At 34.2% G+C, this 25,939-nt stretch overlaps 1 protein-coding gene and 1 long non-coding RNA gene across 5 annotated transcripts in view; one reads left to right on the forward strand and one right to left on the reverse strand.

The window, feature by feature from the left end:
• The window catches only part of Pura (Puratrophin-1-like), a 379,113-nt gene that overhangs the window by 49,290 nt on the left and 303,884 nt on the right, over positions 1 to 25,939 (reverse strand). The gene's annotated exons all lie outside the window — the stretch shown is intronic.
• LOC142232650 (uncharacterized) lies at positions 25,239 to 25,665 on the forward strand. Its single transcript, XR_012721156.1, has 2 exons — positions 25,239 to 25,287; positions 25,386 to 25,665. It is a non-coding gene; the product is annotated as an uncharacterized LOC142232650 (long non-coding RNA).

Raw genomic sequence — 25,939 nt, forward strand, 5'->3', positions numbered from 1 at the left:
GATGTCCGTCTGTCTGTCTGTATATGTAATTTTGTGTGCAAAGTACAGCTCGCAGTTTAAATCCGATCGTCATCAAATTTGGCACAGACTTTTACTTTGGACCAAAGGCGATCGCTACAAGCAGAGAAGAAACATGATTGTCACAATCATATTTGAAGAGCAAAATAATATGATAGGAGCTATTTTTGCGGCGACCATGTAACATTTTCACCTATAACCATGTTGGCTCAGTGAACATGGTTCTAAGAAAAATATAATTGTCCTCATCTAAAATGTTATTATATTGATAAAAAGAATTTTGTATGAATGAAAAGACAATGGTCACGATTTAAAATGTTATGGCATTCATTAAAAATGTTTTTCTTCTAGTTAAAAGAACATGGTCACAACCTAAAATGTTTTGATCTTAATGAAAAAACTTTTTTCATCGTCGAATGGAATGAGAATACGGATGGAATGGACGGAGAATACGGAATTACTGTGTTTTGTGTTAATTATACCCTCCACCATAGGATGGGGGGTATATTAACTTTGTCATTCCGTTTGTAACACATCGAAATATTGCTCTAAGACCCCATAAAGTATATATATTCTGGGTCGTGGTGAAATTCTGAGTCGATCTGAGCATGTCCGTTCGTCCGTCCGTCTGTTGAAATCACGCTAACTTCCGACCGAAACAAGCTAGCGACTTGAAACTTGGCACAAGTAGTTGTTATTGATGTAGGTCGGATGGTATTGCAAATGGGCCATATCGGTCCACTTTTACGTATAGCCCCCATATAAACTGACCCCCCCAAATTTGGCTTGCAATTGCTCTAAGAGAAGCAAATTTCATCCGATCCGGCTGAAATTTGGTACATGGTGTTAGTATATGGTCTCTAACAACCTTGCAAAAATTGGTCTACATCGGTCCATAATTACATATAGCCCCCATGTAAATCGATCCCCCGATTTGGCTTGCGGAGACTCTAAGAGAAGCAAATTTCATCCGATCCGGCTGAAATTTGGTACATGGTGTTAGTATATGGTCTTTAACAACCATGCAAAAATTGGTCCATATCGGTCCATAATTATATATAGCCCCCATATAAACCGATCACCAGATTTGACCTCCGGAGCCTCTTAGAAGACCAAAATTCATCTGATTCAGTTGAAATTTGGTACGTGATGTTAATATATGGCATCAAATACCCATGCAAAAATTGGTCGATATCGGTCCATAATTATATATAGGCCCCATATAAACCGATCCCCAGATTTGACCTCCGGAGCACCTTGGAAGAGCAAAATTCTTCCCATTCGGTTGAAATTTGGTACGTGATGTTAGTATAGGGTATCCAACAACCATGCAGGAATTGGTTCCTATCAGTCCATAATAATATATAGCTCCCATATAAACCGATCCCCAGATTTGACCTCCGGTGCCTTTTGGTACGTGGTGGAAGCATATGGTATTTAACAACCATGTGAGTGGAAATTTGTGGATGACAATCTTTCGTAGAAGTTTCTACGCAATCCATGGTGGAAGGTACATAAGATTCGGCCTGGCTGAACTTACGGCCGTATATACTTGTTTATTTATTCAGAAGTGGCACGTGGTTTTATGTGAAGACAAAAAAGGAAAGTGTAATTGAAAAAATGTACCTGTTTTTTGTTCTGCATATTGGTATACGGTATCATTTATTTTTATTTGCAGTTACATGATGTCTGCGTTTGTACATTTGACGGGCACGCAGTAAATATGGAATGATTACATATTGTTGAAATTGAAATAAAATTAACAACCATGTGAAATTGAAATAAAATTAACAACCATGAGGTCAAATCTGGGGATCGGTTTATATAGGAGCTATATATTATTATGGACTGATAGGAACCAATTCCTGCATGGTTGTTGGATACCCTATACTAACATCACGTACCAAATTTCAACCGAATGGGAAGAATTTTGCTCTTCCAAGGTGCTCCGGAGGTCAAATCTGGAAATCGGTTTATATGGGGCCTATATATAATTATGGACCGATATCGACCAATTTTTGCATGGGTGTTTGAGGCCATATATTAACATCACGTACCAAATTTCAACTGAATCAGATGAATTTTGGTCTTCTAAGAGGCTCCGGAGGTCAAATCTGGTGATCGGTTTATTCGGTTGAAATTTGGTACGTGATGTTAGTATAGGGTATCCAACAACCATGCAGGAATTGGTTCCTATCAGTCCATAATAATATATAGCTCCCATATAAACCGATCCCCAGATTTGACCTCCGGTGCCTTTTGGTACGTGGTGGAAGCATATGGTATTTAACAACCATGTGAGTTGAAATTTGTGGATGACAATCTTTCGTAGAAGTTTCTACGCAATCAATGGTGGAGGGTACATAAGATTTCGCCTGGCTGAACTTACGGCCGTATATACTTGTTTATTTATTCAGGAGTGGCACGTGGTTTTATGTGAAGACAAAAAAGGAAAGTGTAATTGAAAAAATGTACCTGTTTTTTGTTCTGTATTTTGGTATACGGTATTATTTATTTTTATTTGCAGTTACATGATGTCTGCGTTTGTACATTTGACGGGCACGCAGTAAATATGGAATGATTACTTATTGTTGAAATTGAAATAAAATAGAGTGTGTAAAACTATATGATGTTTGCTTGAATGGCATTATAAATACAAATAAACAATGGTTATGTTAGGTTAGGTTAGGTGGCAGCCCGATGTATCAGGCTCACTTAGACTATTCAGTCCATTGTGACACCACATTGGTGAACTTCTCTCTTACCACTGAGTGCTGCCCGATTCCATGTTAAGCTCAATGACAAGGGACCTCCTTTTTATAGTCGAGTCCGAACGACGTTCCACATTGCAGTAAAACCACTTAGAGAAGCTTTGAAACCCTCAGAAATGTAACCAGCATTACTGAGGTGGGATAATAATGAGATTTAGATATAGCTCCCATATATATGTACGCCAGAGTTTGTGAAATATAGTAGAATATTTCATTTATTATAGGACCATTTTCAATGGGAGTTTACTACAATTGACTGTGGAAACTACATAGAATATATTTTATATGATATTTAAGTGTGTCACATTCCGGTTTATACAAATATAGCCAAAATACCCACATCTTACACAAAATTCTGTGATGATTTCCCCATATCCTATACACTATAATGCCAAACTTTCCACAAAACGGTTGAGTTTTAAATAAAGCTCTGACTTGAGGAAATATCGCCCGACTTGGCCAAATAATATATTACAACTCACAATTGAGATCTAACCAATAGACTTGTAAACTCGACACACGCACAGAAAAAAATGTTTGGACATGGTTGCCGCATCCATTCAATACTTATCTAGAGCATGTAATTGTCGCGAAAACCATGTATTTTGTCTTTGTAAAAATAATTTTCGAGCAGAGGAAAATTTATGCTGGCAATAAGCATTTAAATGGTTCTCAAATGCCGCAAACATTTTCTATTACTTAAATGATAGAATTTGAGACCATTACATGGTCAGGAAAGTGATGTACCAGACCATTCAATTTGTCGACTTTTTTGCAGGGAAAAAAGTATTTTTATAGACCATGTAAATTTTGTCGTGACCATTTAACTTTTTAACTCTTTTGCAGCGAAAAGAATTTTATAAAAACATTGAGTAGGTACACACGATTTTAATTTTGCGCGTCAGTCGCGTGTTGATTGTAATGGACGGAGAATACGGAATTACTGTGCTTTGTGTTAATTTATTTATTCAGAAGAAGCACGTGGTTTTATGTGAACACAAAAAAGGAAAGTGTAATTGAAAAAAATTTACCTGATTTTTGTTCTGCATTTTGCTTATGGTATAATTTATTATACCCTTCACCACTACTGTGGTACAGGGTATAATAAGTTTGTGCATTTGTATGTAACGCCAAAAAGGACCCATCGTATAGTATACCGATCGTCTTAGAATTAAATTCTGAGTCGATTTAGCGATGTCCGTGTGTCTGTGTGGCTGTCTGTCCGTCCGTCTGTCTGTCTGTCTGTCTGTTCATGTATTTTTGTGCGCAAAGTACAGGTCGCAGTTTAAGTCCGATCGTCCTCAAATTTGGCATAGGGCCGTTTTTTGGGACAAAGACAATCGCTATTGATTTTGGAAAAAATCGGTTCAGATTTAGATATAGCTGCCATATATACTTATCCCCGATCTGGTCATAATTGGCGTATTTATCAACCGATGTTCTTCATATTCAGCACATCCGAATATTTTATGAGTCTCGAAAAACTTGCAGAATATCAGCTAAATCGGTTCAGATTTAGATATAGCTCCCATGTATATCTTTCGCCCGATTTATACTCAAATGACTACGGGGGCCAAAGTTAAACTCCCATTTACGTGAAATTTTGTAGAGATAACAGAATTATTATTCTAACTATGCATGTCAAATTTAGTCGAAATCGGTTCAGATTATATATAGCTCCCGTTATATGTACACCAGAGTTGGGAAATTATAGTCGACTATTTCATATTTTAGATCCATTTTTAATGGGATTTTCCTCCAATTGACTGCATAGTTTCCACGGAGAATATATTTAGTATGATATTTAAGTGTGTCAAGTTTGATCTAATTTGGTTCAGAATTAGATAAAGCCTCCATATATTCGTTTTTCCGGTTTATACAAATATGGCAAAAATTCCCACACTTTACACAAAATTCTGTGATAATTTCCCCATATCTTAGTCATATCCTACACACTGTAATGCCAGACTTTCCACAGAACGGTTGAGTTTTAAATGAGGCTCCAAGTCGCCCGACTTGACCAAATAATATATCACAACCCACACTTGACCACATATCTTGGCAAGATCTAACCAATATCCTTGTAAAATCGTCACTGCTGAGTAGCAAAAATTGTAAATGCTACTCAAATTGTCCTATATCTCGAATACATAAGTATCGCCTGATAAATCGCAAATGCTCTTTTGTACAATTGCCTCAAAATTTCTCTCGTTTCATATTTCCCATATTTTTTATTAACATTGTGTTTCATTCCAGGGCGTTAGCCGATTTCAATTTTAATTCTAGAGATTTTGTAGAAGTACAAAAAATTGTCTCCATTATAAGTATTTGTATCTGGAAATGCAAACCTTTAGCTCCCAGCAAATCTGAAGTAGTTGAGATGGTAACACAAATGTTGGTCTACATAGGGTATAATATAGTCGGCCCCGCCCGACTTTACTTACTTGTTTTTATTTGCAGTTACATGACGACGTAAATATGGAATGATTACATATTGTTGAAATTGAACCAACATAGAGTGTGTAAAATTATGTGATGTTTGCTTGCACGACATTATAAATACAAATAAACAATGAATTAGTTTATAAATAAATAAAAACAAATAAATAAACTTAATTTTGTGTTTTCTTTTCTCAAGTGGCATCCTTTTTCGACGACGGAAAAAGTTTTTTCATAAAGATCAAAACATTTTAGGTTGTGACCATGTTCTTTTAACTGGAAGAAAAACATGTTTGACGAATACCATAACATTTTAGATCGTGACCATTGTCTTTTAATGGAAACGAAATTCTTTTTCTCAATATAATAACATTTTAGATGAGGACAATTTTATTTTTCTTAGAACCATGTTCACTGAGCCAACATGGAAGCAGGTGAAAATGTTACATGGTCGCGGCAAAAATAGCTCCCATCATATTATTTTGATCTTCGGATATGATTGTGACAATCATGTTTCTTCTCTGCGTGCACTGCTAAGTAGCAAAAATTGTAAATATTACTCAAATTATCCTATATCTCGAATACATATATATCGTCCGATAAATCATTTGTACAATTCCATTAAAATTGCTCTAGCTTTATACCCAGCAAAAAATGGAGCACTATTTCGGCTGGATTGTAAGGGAGAGAGGCAGTACCAACTGCTCACAAAACAACCGAATCAGCGCTGGTTTTTATGGGCGTTGTCCCGATTTAGAGCAGCTTCTGCATAGATTATATATCACTTCTGAGCAATATTTAAATAACACAAGATTATATATCACTTCTGAGCAATATTAAAATGAGCAATTATATCAGCGCTATATAGAAGCTGCTCTAAATCGGAACATCGCCAACAAAAATCAGCGCTGATTCGGTTGTTTTGTAAGCAATTGGTACTACTTACAAAACAACTGCTAAAATAGTGCTCCATTTTTTGCTGGGAATATAGGCGGCCCCGTCCGAATTTAGACATTACTTACTTGTTTTTTTTTTTTCCAATAAAAGTTTTATTTTTACTTTTTTCTGTCTAGACGAAAAGATGGACATCGCTAAATCGTCTCAGGGTGCGGAACTGAGCAGTAATGAGCATCTCCATTTGAATTTTGTAAACATATGAATTAACTTAGTATTGATACTCTGTTCTACAGGTCAATGCCGAAGATTTCATTATTATAGCCTCCATTCCACGGATCAAAACTCACTCAAAATTGACAAAGAGATCCCCATATTTTCATTCATCTACTAACATCTTCAAGCCAAATAGGTCTTTGTACATACAATTATTTGTGGGTTTTCTTTGCAAATTATTTTAATCCTTATTTAGGATGCGATATTAATATTTTTGTGATTATTAATAAGCCTAACCATATTCGGGAATGCAATGCGACATGACCATCAATCATCAGTAATGGAATATACAGTGGATAGAAAGTGCAAGTTTCACACACACACACAACATCAATGACTGACTGACTGCATTCATTCATCTCTTGCAATAATAAAAGCCACTTTTATTGTTTTGAAATTCTTAAAATTACCAAGAGAAAATGAACAATGGCACTGAACATAAATATTTTGCAATAAAAATTTTAATTATCACAGTAGAGAGGATATAAGCGTTTCAGATATAGGTCAAGTGGTTTATGCAAAGATAAGATAAGATAAGGTTGAATTTTTATTGGTCTGCGTTTAAGATATAGGTCACGTGCTTTATGTAATTAGGTCAAGTGCTATGTAAACAAAGATAAGGTTGATTATCCCCAAAACTTTTTTGGGGCTTACAAAATTGATTTATTGTTTGACGGGGTTAAACATTGGTTGGTTTATAAGATGATAAGGTTTATCAAAGTTGGTTGCACGTTCGTTTATCAAGATTAAATTTTTGTGGATGCCAGAAATGTTATTGGGGCTTACAAAATTGATTTATTGTTTGACAGGGGTTACATATGTTTATCAAAGATGGTTGCACTTCGATGGTTTGTTGGTTGCACTTCGATGCACTTTATCTATAACATTCTCCAAACTAACTGAGTGATCCTATAGAAAAGCAAACGAGAAAAAGTGATGAATTTATGATGTGATAGCGATAGAGTGTCCTATAATACACTTTACAAAATAGATTTATTGTTTGACGGGGTTAAATACATTGGTTGGTTTATAAGATGATAAGGTTTATCAAAGTTGGTTGCACGTTCGTTTATCAAGATTAAATTTTTGTGGATGCCAGAAATGTTATTGGGGCTTACAAAATTGATTTATTGTTTGACAGGGGTTACATATGTTTATCAAAGATGGTTGCACTTCGATGGTTTGTTGGTTGCACTTCGATGCACTTTATCTATAACATTCTCCAAACTAACTGAGTGATCATATAGAAAAGCAAACGAGAAAAAGTGATGAATTTATGATGTGATAGCGATAGAGTGTCCTATAATACACTTATAAAGGGTTAAAACTTCACGTTGGTTGGTTGATAAGATGATAAGGTTTATGAAAGTTGTTTTATCAAGTTAAAATTTTTGAGGATCCCAAAAATTTTATTGGGGGAAAATAGATTTATTTATGACTTTCTCCAAAGATATGATCTTGCTAATCTTGTATTCTAAAAAATTTCTTAAAATGCATGTGGTTCTGTGTATGTTGAATGTACACGTTTGGGTTCTGATGTGTTTGAGTTGTTGTTATTGTTGGATAAAGAAAAGTGAATGTGGAAATAAAAGAGAATGTTTATTGGAAAAGCGTGTGAGTGTGTATGGTATTTTTCGTTAGGTCTGGCATTAGACTATTTGGTGACAATGATATCGTTTTGTTTTTCTGTACCTTATGGTTTGGTTATAGGTGGGGAGACTAATTGAGTGATCCTATAGAAAAGCAAACGACATAAAGTGATGAATTTATGATGTGATAGCGATAGAGTGTCCTATAATACACTTATAAAGGGTTAAAACTTCACTTCAAAAAAATAATGTCTTCAGTTTGTGTCCAATCTCAAACCCTTTTATAACGTTTCGAAATCTTGCGCTTTTCAAATTTTCAATTATAAATATATAAAAATATATAAAATATATATTGTTCAAATAAATTTAAACATTTGTTTGGTAATAACAAAACGGAAGCGAAAAACGTGCTCACGCGTCAAATTAACAAAAAAAAAAAAAAAAAAAAACAACAACAACAAAAACAAAAACAAAAACACTTTTTCTACATATATTGGAAATTCTAAAAAAAAAAAAAAAAAAACAAAAACAAGAAAATGGCATCTTACTTCTGCAATTTGTGCTCCATCAACTTCGCTGGTAAGAGAGATTACAATTCTCATGTTTCCAGACACTGCATATGCGGTGAATTCTGCGAAAACAAATATATTTTAATGTCTCATAAAGAGAAATGTCCTCAAGTTCTTCGAGGACAAGTGATGGGAATGAATTCCAATAAAAGGAAAATGAATGATGGTTTAGTGCCAATGTCAATGGGTGGTGGGGCATCCACGCAAACTGGAAATGTCATCAATCAACAGCAGGGATATTGGGGCAACATGCAAGCCCCACAACTTTACCCACTCAACGGTAACATGAGCAACAACAACAATCAACATCTTTCTCATCAGTGGAGCAACCATCTCCAACAACAACAACAACAACAGTGCGAACAAATATGGAACAACAATCAACCAACATATCAATGGTTGAATACCAATCAAAATCAATGTATCGTTGGTTTCCAACAACAACAACATTACGATCAAGGGTGGATCAACAATCTGCATGCAAATCATCAATATTACAATGGCCTTCAACAGCAACAACAACAACAACAACATTACGATCAGTGGATCAGTCAGCAAACTGCATTAGAGATGCCCATCAAGAAACGCAAAATAGATGTGGAAAAACCTACATACAGCAACAGGATGAACATTCACCATGGCGGAAATATCAGCCAAATTGTGAACGAGCAACGGAAAACGAGTGCGGTGAGGGCCGACAATGACATAGACACTCCATCAACTTCTAGCCTACCTCAACGCCAGCAACAGCAAGAGGGGGAGAAATTGCGTGAAACAAAAAGCGCTTTTAAAAAACGTATTGCAATTTATGAATATTGCAATACAAGCAATGTAATCCTTCCTGAAGAATTTTTGAATGAGGCTAAATCGTCACTGGTGAATCTAGTGACAAAAAAAATCAAGGAGCACATCACCGTAAAGTTCAATATTGAACTAGTCGGTGAATATGTAAAACCGGTTAATGAAGCAGCTCAACAGTCTAATGGTGATGGTGTGTGTGCGCCAAAAATATTTAATCACATAACAAAAATGTGTCTAGCCACAAAATCAGATGATATTGAAAAACTGTTTGAGACACAGTTCGATAGCATTCTCAACAAGATGTCTGAATTTCAGGAAAGAGATTCAGGATGGGCATTGAGTAAGATTGCTAGACTAGACATCAATGTGAATCGAGTGAACCTTGTCAATGGTTCATCATACTTGCCCACACCACTAGCATTGCGAAGGAAATTAGCATGCTTGAACATAAAAAATAGAGATGATTTCTGTTTTAAGTGGTGCATGGTAGCTGCTGTAGGAGGCTTACCTAGTAACAATAGAAATGCGATAAGCTCATACAATGTCAACATAGACAGTGATATAATCAATTTGGCAAATGGGAAAATTTTAAATTTTAGTGGACTACATTTCCCATTAGCGTTACAACACATTAAACGCTTTGAAGAACAAAATCCGGAGATAAGTGTTAATGTGTTCGGCTATGTTAATGATGTCATTGTCGGCCCATATTTTAAAACAGAAATCGTAAAACTAAATCATGTTGATTTAGTACTGCTGGAGGAAGGAGACAAATCACATTATATACTTGTATTAAACAAGTCGAGGTAACTCTTATTCTTTTTTTATATGTACAATCACGATTTATCTAAAGTATTTTGTTTCTCTTTACAGACTTTTAAGCATGCAGAAACGAACTGTTAATGGACGTATTTTCCTATGTGACCTTTGTTTACGTCATTTTTCAACGGAGGAGAGCCTTAATAATCATTTTGAAAAATGTCAACAGGTAAAGAGAAGGATGCCAGAAAAAGAACGGCAAAGATTAGCATTTAAAAATTTTAAAAGGCAAATTAAAGTTTCACATACGGTGTATGCGGACTTTGAATGCATTTTAGAGGATTGTAGTGCACAGAGTGGTAGCACTTCAAAGACCACATATTTGAAGGAACATGTGCCATGTGCATATGGCTACAAAATCATATGTAGCTATGATAGTTCGCAAAATATTTTAAGAACGTATACGGGTGCTGATGCATCCAAAGAGTTCTTAAAAAATTTAATTGCGGATTGTAAACTAATCTACAATCGTCTAAAGGTAATCAAACCGATGGATAGCTTGACGCCCTTAGAGACTAGGGAATTTTTAAAAGCAAAAACATGCCACATTTGCAAAGGTGTCATTAACACTAGGGTGGAAAAAAAGGTGAGAGATCACTGTCACCTCACAGGCAAATACAGAGGGGCAGCACACAACAGCTGCAACCTTCAGTATCAAGTAGCCAATTTCATTCCTATTTTTTTCCACAATTTTTCAAAATATGATTGTCATCTTTTTATCAAAGACTTGGCCCACTTTGAGGGTACTACGTCTGTTATTGCTCAGAATAAGGAGACATATATTTCAATGTCTCACATAATTCCAATGGGAAATAAAAAAATATTAGAATTGAGGTTTTTGGATAGTTTCAAATTTATGGCTGCGAGTTTAGATACACTTGCTCGTAATTTGACCGATGATGCCCTTCACAATGTAAAGGAACACTTCCCAGCCAATTTCGATCTAATGAAAAGGAAAGGGGTTTTCTGCTACGACTATTTATCAAGTCATAGTAAATTGAGCGATGATAAGCTACCGCCCATAGAAGAATTTTACAACACTCTAAATGATACACCATGCACTGTGGAAGACTACACACATGCACAAAATGTGTGGAGAACAATGGGTTGTCAGACATTAAAAGACTATATGGAACTGTAATTGATTACAGATGTTCTTTTATTAGCTGACATATTCGAAAAATTTCGCACAATGTGCATTGACATTCATGAACTTGATCCATGCCATTACTTTACGGTGCCTGGTCTTTCTTGGGAGGCAATGTTGAAGTTAGTTACACGAACAACTGAACTACATCTCTTATTAGATAAAGAAATGCATAATTTCTGTATGAGGGGGATTAGAGGGGGAATAGTTCAGTGTAGCAAAAGATATGTTCGTGCTAATAACAAATATATGAAAGATTATATAGAGGATCTAGTTTTGAGTATCCTCTTATACATTGACGCAAATAATTTATATGGGCTAGCCATGTCTCAATGTCTCCCACAGAAAGATTTCGAGTGGGTGAGTGGAAGTCCAGAATTTCTACTAAAATTCTTTTTTGATAAAATAGCTAAATTACCTGCCGATGCCACTCATGGTTATTTCCTTGAGGTAGATCTCTCCTATCCTAAAGAAATCCATGACTATTTAAACGATTTTCCACCATGTCCTGAAAACAAATTTCCTCCCGGATCCAAATTTAAAAAATTGATTGCAGATTTTGAGGATAAGAAAAACTATGTAATCCACTATAGAAATCTGCAACAATGTTTAGATTTGGGCTTAAAACTTGAAAAAGTACACAGAATATTAACATTTGTACAAAGTGATTATTTACGTCCCTTTATTGATATAAATAATAGCCATAGAGCAAAAACAAATATTGCATTTGAAAAAGATTTTTTCAAATTGTTGAATAATGCGATATATGGCAAGACTATGGAAAATGTGGAAAAACGGACAGACGTGAAAATTGTAAAGGTATGGGAAACAGTAGGAAAAAGAAATAGTGCGGTGAAGTTGATTTCTAGACCAAATTTCAATAGCCTTATTCATTTTGGAGAAAATATGGTCGCCATCCAAATGAACAAAGAAGAAATTTTATTAGATAAACCTATTCAAATGGGGTTTGCCATTTTAGAAATTTCTAAACATTTTATGTATGATTTCTACTATGGATTTTTGAAAAAAAAGTTCGGGAATGATGTGACCTTAGCGTACACTGACACCGATTCCATGGTCCTCGAATTCTATGAAGAAATAACTCCGGATGATATTAAAGCAAGATTTGATACATCCGACCTACCTCTTAATAATAGATTCAATTTCCCTATTGCAAATAAAAAAGTTTTGGGAATGATGAAAGATGAGAATTCGGGGAGAATAATGACTGAGTTCATAGGGTTGAGGCCAAAAATGTACTCCATGAAAGTGGAGGATTGTGCGGAAATAAAAAAATCTAAGGGCGTCAAGAAATCTGTGTTAAGAAAATACACATTTGAAACGTATCGTGAGTGTCTTTTTAATAAAAAGAATTTAAGTGATAGCATGCTAGTTTTTAGGTCTAAAAAACACACAGTGTTTACAAATAAAGTTAATAAAATAACTTTAAGCTATAACGACGATAAAAGAAAAATTCGAGAAGATGGCATTAATACATATGCATGGGGCCACTATGCGATTGCAAATGAAAACCATAGCATATCTAGTAATGAAATCGACTTGGAGTCTATAAATCCAATGGTGTTTGATGTTAGTTTGAATGATATTCAAAATCTTGACTTGGCATCAATAAATGATTTAGACGACTTGAATTTGGATTTTGTCGAATAGAATAAGTATAGTACTGATATTATTAAGTATATTCATTAAGTCATTGTAATGTAAAAGAAAAAAAAAAAACAACATTATTTATTTATTTATTTTTATTTATTTATTTATGTAATTTTAACTTATTAACTAAGCAAATCTCATGTAAATAAAGACTATTTATTTATATATTCATGTAACTATGCAAAAAAAATAATAAATAATAATAATAATAAAACAAAAATAATTCTATTCTTAAATAATTTTTCGGACAACTGCAGTCAAAGGTGTGTATTCCATCAGTCGATCATGTAATATAAGACAGTATGCATGAGTATTTTGAGGGATTAATTTACTCGTTTCAATCTCGAGTTTGACATCTATTGGTCCATGCTTTATCATTTCATTTTGATGGCTAACATCAATGACTATTATTGGTGATTCTTTGAACTTTTTAAGACTTAAAATTGGATATGACTCCCTTTGATAATAGTTTTCTTGAAATTTCGTATACATTTCGTAGAGTATGGCATATCGATTCTCATCAAATTTTAAATTTAAATCATCATATGGATAGGTCTCAGAGTTCAAATGAACTTTTATATTGGTTAAATTACAATGAGCAAACTTTCCTTCTCGTACAAATGCAAACAAAATGAAGCGTGGTCTCTCCCTGTTCAACGACAACTTGACATTCCAATTGCAGTTCATCGAACCAAAGAATGTGGGGTTAAAATGGCAATCCCAACTTCGAAATGCAATTGGTAACGACGTACCATCGCGCACTGTTTTCATAACTTTTACTTTCATTATGTCAGAGAGGTGAACATGGGGAATCCTCCACATCACGTTGGTGATGGTTAAATTTAGATTTTCTTTGGGATCCGATGAATAGCATGCTTGGCTATCACTAGAACTTCGCAGAAGTATAAGATCATGTTTGCTATGCAAGATAATTTTATGGAAGTCTTCAGCAAAACCGAGTAACATCTTCAATGGAACATAAAAGTTGAATGTGTTTACGGATATATCCTCTAAAGAACTCCATCCTGCGTTTAGAAGCATATTACTCTCAAAACTTGTTAGAGATGCGAAATTTTTTATTGTACTTGATATTCCAAGATATCTCGATCGATCAATTTCAACACCATTAAGCTCATATCGGATTTCATCAAACATGTGCGCTACACAATTGTTTTTCAAACGAGCATTGATTGCTCTTTCTCCACTGGCCACTGTTATGGTACCCTCTATGTAAATATAACTTTCAGCCGGTAATACATACAAATCTTGATTTTGTATGGTTATTCTTATTTCATCATTGTTTTTAAATGAACGAATATATGGGACATAACTATGGTAGTCTTTTTTAGTAATATTTTCATCTGAAAAAGGCTTTTCGGATACATTAAGAATTTCAGACATTTTGTTTTAAACGAAGGTTGAGAGATTTTAAAAATTTTATATTTTGCTTAGTTAAAGGCAGTAGTCTGCGGTTGGCGGTTTGCACTTGAGTGTTTGCCTTTGACTTTCCCCTTATGTTTTTATTATAAATAATCATCGGTCAGCTGGCCTTAGATGAATGCGTAAAGTAATTTCCTCTCCGCGAAAATTTATTATTCTTTCTTCTTGATCTACAATCCACACTTTAAGTGAACTGATTTCTTTGACGTTAACAGGTAAATAAACTAAATTTCTTGGTATTTCATCTATTTTATATCCAGGGGAAACATTTATTGCAAATTCATGAATAGTATGCACCGGTAAATTATTCATGAAGGCACCGGATGTAATATTACATTGAATTTGAATTGCATTCACTCTCATAATGTTCACGGGAAGGGATGACTTATGTGTTATGTTGGGTGAGAGAGTCCCTCTTTTGAAACCCAATAATCCTCCGATAGAACGTTCATGATTAAAGTCGATTATATCATGCGAAGAAAATATTTCAATTTGCAATGTATTGTTGTTAGCAACAATTTCAATACTTTTTGACCCATTGTTTCTTCCATAGGCCATTTTTATATAATCGACAATGTCTTCCAATTCATATGATCCTATGGGAATTTCGATTACTTTCTCACCGATATGAAATAGATTGTTATCATTATCGACATTGGGTATAGAGTTGTATGAATGGAAATCAATTAATGCACATTCATAATCTCCAGAGAGCTGCAATGAAGGGAAATATTCCGCGGTTAGAATGGAAGATTTCCCCGTTAGGGCTAGCGTTATTGACATAATGAGTACTATGCTTTGAATGATGTGTTTCTACTATATTAAATCGCTTTTATTTATCCAAGAGTTATGTTGATTTGAGAAACCCAGCCATTTGACATAAACACGATCTCCTATAGTTTTTAAAACTTTTTCAACTAGGTAAGAATTGGGATACTTAGTTCTTTTCAATTCCTCCTCATAAAAACATCCCTTAATGGGGTGCCCCTGATAATCTTCCAATATATATGTTACTGGGTTTGTCACTTTGATTAATTTAATACGGAATATTTCTGTACTGAAATTAGGGGTATACCCCTTTTCAAATATATTTTTATATTTGCTGATTCGAACAAAATCACCCACCTTGTACTTGTGTGTCTTGAATATTTTTAGATTGCTATATACGGTATCGAGTAACTCTTGTTCGTTTTTTGAATTTACTTTGTATGGCGGCATTTTTATTGTACGATGTCTCGTTCTATTGTATGAATATATTAATTTTTTATAGATATCAATCCACTTATAGTTTCCATTGAACGAAAAGTCACGGAACATTTTACTTTTTAATGTGCGATTGAAGCGTTCAACAATCGATGCCTTCATTACACTATATGTGGAGTAGTGGTTAATGTGATATTTTTCCATTAGCTTTGCAAAATCTTTATTGAAAAACTCTTTACCATCATCTGTTTGTAGGTTCTTTGGTGCCCTTCCTTCTTTCAATATTTTATAAAACGCTGCAGTGACGTCATTCGCATTTTTAGTTTTCGTTGCTTCAGCCCAGGCATATTTGGAGAATGTATCGATAACTGTCAATAGATATTTATAACCACTATTTATTCTGGCGTAATTTCCCATTTCAACTAAATCCGCCTGCCACAAATCATCAATCCCTTTCATTATGACTCTACGGCGAGGAAAGTTTTTTCGCGCTTGAGCATGAATTTCATTTACGATTCCCCTTCTCTCCATGATCAATCCTGTTTGTTGTATATGAATGTTGGCGAGGGATACAATTTACTTATAGCCTCAAAAATGTTTGCTAGTGAGGTCTTTAATTCCGAAATCTGTTCCTGCGTTTTGTAAAATTCCACGCTTAACTCTTTTTTGAATATTTCTTGTGAGCGTGTGATTTGTGCTTGTAAATAAGCTTTGTTGACTGCGTCTCGATCTTCTGTCGGCGCACCCAAGTTTTTAATTTTTTTAGTTTGTATATCGAGGTTATAATGCCGGTCAAAAGTAATTCCCAAAATTTTTTGAGCATTTCTTCTTAGGATTTCCGAGTTGGAGAAGTGTCCGAACTTGTCGACGCTCATCTTGATAATAATATGCCAAAACAAAGGTTAATAAATTATATTAGCCTCTCTTAGCTCCTCTATAATTGATACTATTTCATTACTATGATTAGTATGACCTGCATTTTGCGATGCAATCAACAGCTTGAGACGTTCAACTAATTCATTGGGATCATCCCAATATATATAGTTGGGTTTTTGCATGTTTACTTTCATTAATCCTTCACCCACGTGAGTACTTTGAAATAGTTTCCTTATAATATTTATGTATTTTGTACCCTTGCTTGCTTTAATTTTTCCCTCAGGCTTGTAATCTCTTTTATGGGCATTCGTATTTAACAATATTTTCTTATAGATTTCCAATTCAGACTTATCATAGTTTTGTGGATTTTTATAAAAAAGAAGTTCAAATAGACCTGGGGTGCGACCCCATCTTTGATTTCCTATAATAATTTTCATTTTTTTACCAAATTCAAAACAAAGGCGTGTTAAATCAATTGCTACCTCCTTTTCATAAACCCCCACAATTTCTCTCATTTGAATGTGAGTTTTATTTAGTCTAGCACAAGTGGGTATGTAAAAATTAGAATAAAAGTATGAAATTTGTTTTTGTAAAATCGCATTCCAGCAAATAAATGTCGTAAAGAATATGCCAACTCGAGTAACGGCACGCCATGTTTCTGCATCAATTTTGATTTTCCCATTGTTTTGACGAAAAACCAGGAAACATTGTCCTCCCTTTTGATGAAAATCAAATCTGATATACTCGTTGGGTACGTCATTCAACAGATTGAAGGAATCGAAAAACTCAAACTGATCCAGTCTGAGCTGTATGTACTCCTTGTAGGTCATCAGATGAAGCCACATCGCACGAGAAAATCCTACAAAATTTTTTTTCTTGTCTTGAAACCAAATTAATGGTTCAAAACAAAAAGTGGTGGAGAATCCACATGTCACTTTGAGACGTGTGTTGACAAAATATTCAAAATCAAAAACGACATCATGATTCTTGAACATTTCTTCTATGGCCACGTTTTTCTCCATTTTCTTTAGAAGTATTTTCAAGACTGTTAGCTTTTCTAAATAAAAACCATATATATAGGGGCTTTGAGAAGCTAATTCATTTAGTCTATTTAGTAAATCCATAATACAATGACAACTCTCAGAAGGAATAATTATGCGGTGTTGGATTTCCAGTTCTGCCACGGCAACGATAACAGTATTTATATAAAAGAGTTATCATATATGGGCGGTTCTTCGATTGTACCCAATTACTTCCTTTTCAAACGACCTTTTGATTTCCGAGAGCTAACCAGAATGGGACGTCGAAAAAACATTTACTGTCGGAAATTTGTACATGGACTGGATTGGATGGATGGTGATATAGACTACATCAATGTTGGCGATATTCTCTCACCGCTCAATTGCTATGATTATATCTTCTGCTTTGGGAAAGCCAAAAAAGATTTTCTAATGAAGTATTTAAATGTTAGAATCATAAATCTAGAGTATAAAACAAGCTTTTCAAAACTGAATAACTATTATACATCATGTGAAATTCATTCTGATAATAGATTTAAGTGCTCTCTCAATAATGTTTTCAAACTTTTTGTATATTTAGAATCGAATTTCTGTCATGTACAAAATTTTATTAATGAAAAAATAACTAAATAAATAAATAAAAAAAAAAAAAAAAAAACTTTTTTTTTTTTATTCTTGTCATCATTCTATAGCTTTATTTGATTTGGTTAGAAACAGTAAAGTTAATCCACACACTAGAAATACATGAAAAATATTGTAAAAGGTGTAAACATAATTTGCTTCGAATATATTATGTTTGCTTTTCGCTCCCGCTCGCTTCATATTCAATCCACAAATATCATATCCTATTGGTCGAAGTAGGTGATCCAACTCTTCCTCACACAATGGAATATTATTCGTAGCATATCGTCTCAACAATGGACAAATCGGTGACCATCGCATATGTTCAGAAATAACATCATCATCGGTCTCCCAAGATTGTATTTCCACATGACAGAAATAGCATTTCACCTTATCATTTTCACCAGTATAGAAAAGACCACTCTTTGCCATATCATTCCAATTTTTTAGCTTTCCCGCCCAAGTTTGAAATGTCTTACATCGCTCATCTTCCCGATAGAGTAGGCTTTCGTCTATGAAAGGCACTTTTAAATTCATATCGGTAACCATTTTGTTACGGCTTTGATACGTTTTAGTGCGAGCAACTTTTTTTTTGTACTGTGTTCACGATCAGATATGATGATGCTTTTATTCACATAAGAATGCACATGTTTCCTCCCTTCACACTCACATTACCAATACGAAAAAAAAGAATGACGATTTTAAAAAAGTTTCAAAGAAGAAAAAAAACTTGAAATTGTTTCTTTTTTCTTTCCCTCCCATCCCCTCATTCCCAAATAAAATAAAAAAAGAATGTAATTTAAAGTATCAATGGAATATATGAAAATTTATTTATTTATTTATGTTTAATTTCCTTAACCTAATAGGCTACATAAAATGTATCTGGAGTTATCAAAATTTCATTTAAAACTAATTTGGTAATTTCTGCTCCTTCTTTAAGGGGTACTTTCGTGATGGAAAACGATCCTTCATTCAACCGCTTAATATCATCCTCGCTCAATGAGTTGAATCTTGATGGTAGATAGAGGACTCCATCATTGAGTTGAAGTACAACTTTTTCCCCAAATTTGGTTGATGTCCTGTATGCTCCTCCAATTAAGTATTCCAAGTTTATCGCCAACTCCTTCATGCTTAGAATTCTTTTAAAATTCAATGAATTAAAATTTTCAACGAGAGTAGAATTGCTGCTCATCTTGATGCTCGACACTTTTCTTGCTGATATTTGAAACTGATTGCTTTGAAATTAAACAGCTCCCCTATTTATACAAAATTTGAGCAATAAAAAAAAGCTTCATTATTTTCACCATTTCCCAAAAAAAAAAAAAGCTCTTTTATTTTCTCATTCACGTTTATTTATGTATTATTTATGTATTATTTTAATCTTGTTTTTTTTTATTTATTTATATATATATATAGATGAATGAAGATTAGCCTCCATTTTTGTTTGGTTTTTTTTTTACTAACAATCACATGATTACCCCTCCATTTCCCAGTCCATTATATTTCATCTGCTTCCCAAAAAGAAAAAAAAGAAAAAACATGTCATTTTCAATTTCATTATTATTTTTTTATTTATATTTTTTTTTTTTCAAATATGAAAGACCCAATTGTTTTTTCACCCTTCCCGAAATAAAAAAAGCCAATTTCAAATTCAGTTTCGCATTCATTTTTATATTGATAGTTATGAATTAACCTATTATTGTTTGTCCTCTTTCCTAAAATAAAAAAATATTTTTTTTTTTTTGCTTTTTTGTTCTTAATTATTTATTTGTAAATTTTTTTATTTTTATTTCTTTTAATTCTAAATTACAATTTGAAATTTTTTAATTTGATCGAAATTTTTTATCATTCCCCTCGAAAAAATCCTTATCCTTCCACTCGTCAAGTTCTTCTTGGTTTTTTTCGCATCAATCCAATTCCTCCCTTGCAACTGATGATAGCCTTCGCTTACGTACCACTGCTGGAAGTGGTTCTTCTTCATCACTATCCAGCACAACCTGGACTTCTTCAACTGGCACGTTCCATACTCCTCCGAAACGGTTGCTTCCCACATTCGTCTTGTGACCATCATGTACCCTTAATTCTACATCCTCATCAGCGTTTTGCTGCCCGGCTGGAGCAGCTCTTCTTGATGTTGATGGCTCCTCCTGGTTGTCATCAGTTCTTCCTTCATCAGAGTCATCATTCCAAAGATCTAAATTCCACAAATCTTGTGAATTTTGGGTTAGATCCAACATACGAATTGAGTGTTTCATTTTTTAAGTTTTAAATGAAAATAAATGTCTAGTTGTTAGGAATGATGAAAAACGAGTGTAATCCATTCTTTAAACTACAGCCAGTATTTATACTTCATTTTCAAATTTCTAAAGAACAACTTATCACAAAGATAAATTTGTTTCTTTACGAAAAAGGAAAAAATAATCCCACACTTTACTTATTTGATTATCTGCGAATAGCACTTTCATATATAGGAAATATTAATCAAGCAGATATAGAAAATGTAAATATAAACAACATTCCTATTGAAACATTTTATAGAAAATCTAAATTTAAACAAAGTAATAATCTAAAGATTGTAAACGACATCCAATTGACCCGTCATAAAATATTTCACGTTTCTGAAATTTTACATGTGGTTAAAGACAAATTCTTTCCACAAACATTGAAGCAATATCCGTGTTATACGAGTACCCCAAAACCTGACACATCATAAATTCATCATTCCATTTCATTTATTTTTCTATGGGACCACTCAACGAGACCATCCATCCGAGAGCAAAAATGCATGCTTCACACACAAAACTATGTCTCAATCATATATTAACCATCCTTATCAATTAGCCTCATCACCTAGTCTCAATATCACTGCAATCCTAACCAAACGGTCAAACGAAAAATGCCATACACACGCACACGCTTTTCCAACAATCATTTTATATTTTTTCCACATTCACTTTTCTTTATCCAACAATAACATCAACTCAAACACATCAGAACCCAAACGTGTACATTCAACATACACAGAACCACATGCATTTTAAGAAATTTTTTAGAATACAAGATTAGCAAGATCATATCTTTGGAGAAAGTCATAAATAAATCTATTTTCCCCCAATAAAATTTTTGGGATCCTCAAAAATCGAGTTTACAAAACCATCGAAATGCAACCAACTTTGATAAACCTTATCATCTTAAACATTTTTGGGATCCTCAAAAATCGAATTTACAAAACCATCGAAATGCATCTTTGATAAACCTTATCATCTTACCACCATCCGAACACCAACCAACGTATGCAACCCATGTAAAACAAGAAATCAATCATGCACACCCCAATAAAATTTTGGGGATAACCAACCTTTTTTAATAAACCTTATCAGGAGAAAGTTATAGATAAAACCATTGCCCCCCCAATAAAATTTCTGGGATCCTCAAAAATTTTAACTTGATAAAACAACTTTCATAAACCTTATCATCTTATCAACCAACCAACGTGAAGTTTTAACCCTTTATAAGTGTATTATAGGACACTCTATCGCTATCACATCATAAATTCATCACTTTTTCTCGTTTGCTTTTCTATAGGATCACTCAGTTAGTTTGGAGAATGTTATAGATAAAGTGCATCGAAGTGCAACCAACAAACCATCGAAGTGCAACCATCTTTGATAAACATATGTAACCCCTGTCAAACAATAAATCAATTTTGTAAGCCCCAATAACATTTCTGGCATCCACAAAAATTTAATCTTGATAAACGAACGTGCAACCAACTTTGATAAACCTTATCATCTTATAAACCAACCAATGTATTTAACCCCTGTCAAACAATAAATCAATTTTGTAAGCCCCAAAAAGTTTTGGGGATAATCAACCTTATCTTTGTTTACATAGCACTTGACCTAATTACATAAAGCACGTGACCTATATCTTAAACGCAGACCAATAAAAATTCAACCTTATCTTATCTTATCTTTGCATAAACCACTTGACCTATATCTGAAACGCTTATATCCTCTCTACTTATCACTAGAAAATTTATTACTCACAATTATTAGTCAAGTCAACATAAAATGGGCAGATGGGGGGTAACACGTTAACCACGTTTGGATATTCAGCCAATTATTGAATACTGCAGTCAGTGTAAACAGACAATCCATTACTTCTCGAACGAAGATTCACCATAAGATCTTGATCATGATATGGGAAAAATCGTGTGGAAACAGCCACATAAAGATGCTGACATGATTTTCCGTTTTTTTAATCGACCAACTTGCTGCTGAAGAAGATGCTGTGACGATTATTGTTGTTACCTTTCCAGTTACTAATACCACAATGGGGAATTGCTCAAAATCTTAGTTAGTCAATAGTGGAAGCACGCGACAATGTGATCAAAAAATAAAAATATACACTTAAAGAAAAACATCAGTAAGTGCTATGGTTACGGTACTCACATAAAAGTAATATGATCACCTCAAACAAGTTTCAAGGGCAAAATATTTCCAATTAAAAAATTTATTGAAGTTGAAGAAATTGTTCAATTAATGAATTAATTGATACAAGCGACAAGATAGGAACATTCATTTAGTTAAGTCAATGATTGATTTTTTTAAATTTGTAATTAAAACAACTAACTGATATATTTAATTATTTAATCAAATTCGGAAGACTAAGTTAAAAAAGTGATGGAACTTTTTTAATTTTTAATTAAAAATTTCGTGATTGAATCAAAAAAAAAAAAACACTTGTGTACTGAATGAATGATAATTTGATATGAATATAGATTCAATATTGTCTGAAGCGTCATCTGTTGTCCATCCCGCATTACTAATTTGCGCTTCTAATAAAATCGCCCGATGAGTCGATACACGCACAGAAAAAACATGTTTGGACATGGTTGCCGCATCCATTTAATGCTTATCTAGAGTAGGTAATTTTCGCGAAAACCATGTATTTTGCCTTCGTAAAAATAACTTTCGACCGGAGAAAAATATATGTTGGCAAAAAGCATTTAAATGGTTCTCAAATGCCGCAAACATGTTCTAAAGGGTGATACGGTCAAAATTTGGTCAAGGGAAAACGCGTGTAAATCGGTGAAATCGTTTATTTAAAAAATCAAATTAAATTTCTTTTTCAAGTTCAATTAGTATAAAATTCAGGAAAAATATTCAGTTAGGCTTTCGCTTTTCCAAATCCGAATTGCTGGGCCTCACGCTTGACACCTGCCATCAGATTTTGTACAGCCACCTTGTCCACCTTCTTCGCCGCAGAAAGCCAGTTTGCCTTGAAATGCTGCTCGTCCTTAGCAGTTTTTTGGTCTTCTTTAGGTTCCGCTTGACAATAGCCAATAGTATTTCTCAATTGGGCGGAGCTCTGGCGTGTTGGGAGGGTTCTTGTCCTTGGGAACCCCCTGCACGTTGTTGGCGGCGTACCACTCCATGGCCTTTTTACCGTAATGGCAAGATGCCAAATCCGGCCAAAACAGTACGGAACAACCGTGTTTCTTCAGGAAAGGCAGCAGACGTTTATTCAAACACTCTTTCACGTAAATTTCTTGGTTGACAGTCCCGGAAGCTATGAAAATGCTGCTTTTCAAGCCACAGGTACAGATGGCTTGCCAAACCAGATATTTCTTTGCGAACTTTGACAGTTTTATGTGTTTGAAAATATCTGCTGCCTTTCCCCTTCCTTTTGCCGTATAAAACTCCTGTCCCGGAAGCTGCTTATAGTCGGCTTTGACGTAGGTTTCGTCGTCCATTACCACGCAGTCAAACTTCGTCAGCATCGTCGTGTACAGCCTCCGGGATCACGGCATCTCGGAGAGAGAGGTTAGGGTTTCGCTTGAAACTACCGGCAACTCTCATTGTCGTCTCAGCGGCTTCCGGTTTTCGATTTCCCCCCGATCCAGACTTCCTGGCTGTCGACAAACGCCCGATTTGGACTTATATGGTCTCAAAAGCCAAAGTTTTGCCCTGGCTTACTTCAAATTTTGCACAAGCGGCACTTTTAACGATACTATTGTATGTGCCAAATATGGTCAAAATCGATTCAAATTTAGATATAGCTCCCATATATATCTTTCGTCCGATTTGAACTTATATGGCCTCAAAATCCAGGGTTTTGCCGTGATTTGCTTCAAATTTCGCACAAGGAGTACGTTTAGTAGTATCGGTAATTGTGCAAAATTTGGTTGAAATCGGTTCAGATTTAGATATGGCTCCCATATATATCTTCTGTCCGATTTGCACTCATATGACCAGGGGGGGCCAAAGTTATACTCCCATTTATGTGAAATTTCGCATAGATAGAAGAATTATTATTCTAACTATACATGCCAGAGTTGGGGAAATGTGGTAGACTGTTACACATTTTAGACCCATTTTCAATGGAAGTTTCCTCCAATTAACTGGATAGCGTTAGCCGATTTAAATTTTAATTCTAAAGATTTTGTAGAAGTAAAAAAATTGTCTCCTTTATATAGCTTTCAGCAAATGTGAAGTAGTTGAGATGGTAACACAAATTTTGGCCTACATAGGGGTGAAGGGTATAATATAGTCGGCCCCGCCCGACTTTAGACTTTACTTACTTGTTTTTTACTAACATTGTGTTTCATCCCAGGGCGTTAGCCGATTTAAATTTTAACTCTAGAGATTCTGTAGAAGTACAAAAAAATGTCTCCAAATCAGTTAAGATATAAAGATTTATATATGGGAATGTAAACCTTCGTAATAACTGCCAACAAATGTTGGTGTACGTAATGGTGAAGGGTATAATATAGTCGGCCCCGCCCGACTTTAGACTTTACTTAACATACTTGTTTTTTCATCATAATATAGAAAAAGTTAATTTTCTACGACTTGTTATAAACTAGAGTCTAGCGATTTATTTTTGAGTGTATTATATTGGTAGTTATGATGGCATAAAGACAACATAGGAAACTCATGTAATAGAAAATCCACATTGCACTTACTGCAGTGTTGCTGCAATGAAAAGAAATTTAGTGAAACGCTGTGAAGAAGGTGCAACCACAAAATGGCTTTATCAAATTGATCGCACCTCATTATCATCTATGGCAGTGCTTTTGTCATCATTGTTGTAATCACTTCAGCTAAAGCTGAGCAATTAATGAAACAGGTTAGTATTAGAAAATGGTTTCAAATATACTACATTGAAAAAGGGGATTTGAGTGAAATATGTGAGAAGTGCCGGATTAAATCTATTCTATAATTTAGTTTAAGGTCCCACCAAAAAAGGCGTCGCCAAAAAAGTAATGAAAATATTCTTTTTGGATCCGGAAGTGGTACAAAATTGACGCAGAAGCGATGAATTTAACATGGGCTTGTCATAGGACGGAAGTCCTTCGTTTCAACAGCCGTTGTACTGAATTTGAATCACTTCTTTAGCTGTGAGCCGAATTCAATGTTTTGGATGTAAATTAAAAAATTCTGTGAAATTTCACAAATAAACAATGCATTAGTTTATAAATAAATAAAAACAAATAAATAAAGTTAATTTTGTGTTTTGATTTCTCAAGTGGCGTCCTTTTTTTGACGACGAAAAAAGTGTTTTCATAAAGAGCAAAACATTTTAGGTTGTGACCATGTTCTTTTAACTGGAAGAAAAACATTTTTGACGAATACCATTACATTTTAGATCGTGGCCATTGTATTTTGATTCAAACAAAATTCTTTTTATCAATATAATAACATTTTAGATTAGGAGAATTTTATTTTTCTTAGAACCATGTTCACTGAGCTAACGCGATTCAACTAAACATAAATATTCC

Source organism: Haematobia irritans, chromosome 4, assembly GCF_050003625.1.
Source record: "Haematobia irritans isolate KBUSLIRL chromosome 4, ASM5000362v1, whole genome shotgun sequence".
Taxonomy (NCBI): domain Eukaryota; kingdom Metazoa; phylum Arthropoda; class Insecta; order Diptera; family Muscidae; genus Haematobia; species Haematobia irritans.